The 754-nt window shown below is 54.5% G+C and overlaps 1 protein-coding gene across 1 annotated transcript in view; it reads left to right on the top strand.

Moving 5' to 3' along the window:
• The window catches only part of LOC125486117, a 37,295-nt gene that overhangs the window by 36,149 nt on the left and 392 nt on the right, over positions 1–754 (top strand). The window lies entirely within an intron of this gene.

The following is a 754-nucleotide window of genomic DNA, read 5'->3' as shown; positions in this document are numbered from 1 at the left end:
CAGTGACAGACCTGTCCCCACCAGGACTATACCCCAGTGTTATACAGAGACAGACCTGTCCCCACCAGTACTGTACCCCAGTGTTATACAGTGACAGACCTGTCCCCACCAGGACTATACCCCAGTGTTATACAGTGACAGACCTGTCCCCACCAGGACTATACCCCAGTGTTATACAGTGACAGACCCTGTCCCCACCAGGACTATACCCCAGTGTTATACAGTGACAGACCCTGTCCCCACCAGGACTATACCCCAGTGTTATACAGTGACAGACCCTGTCCCCACCAGGACTATACCCCAGTGTTATACAGTGACAGACCCTGTCCCCACCAGTACTGTACCCCAGTGTTATACAGTGACAGACCTGTCCCCACCGGTACTGTACCCCAGTGTTACACAGTGACAGACCTGTCCCCACCAGTACTGTCCCACAGTGTTATACAGTGACAGACCTGTCCACACCGGTACTGTCCCCCAGTGTTATACAGTGACAGACCTGTCCCCACCGGTACTGTCCCCCAGTGTTACACAGTGACAGACCTGTCCCCACCGGTACTGTCCCCCAGGGTTACACAGTGACAGACCTGTCCCCACCGGTACTGTCCCCCAGTGTTACACAGTGACAGACCTGTCCCCACTGGTACTGTACCCCAGTATTATACAGTGACAGACCTGTCCACACCAGTACTGTCCCCCAGGGTTATACAGTGACAGACCTGTCCCCACCGGTACTGTCCCCCAGTGTTATACA

This window comes from Rhincodon typus, chromosome 26 (assembly GCF_021869965.1).
Source record: "Rhincodon typus isolate 14 chromosome 26, sRhiTyp1.1, whole genome shotgun sequence".
In the NCBI taxonomy this organism is placed as follows: domain Eukaryota; kingdom Metazoa; phylum Chordata; class Chondrichthyes; order Orectolobiformes; family Rhincodontidae; genus Rhincodon; species Rhincodon typus.
This window is presented reverse-complemented; position numbering and strand designations above follow the sequence as displayed.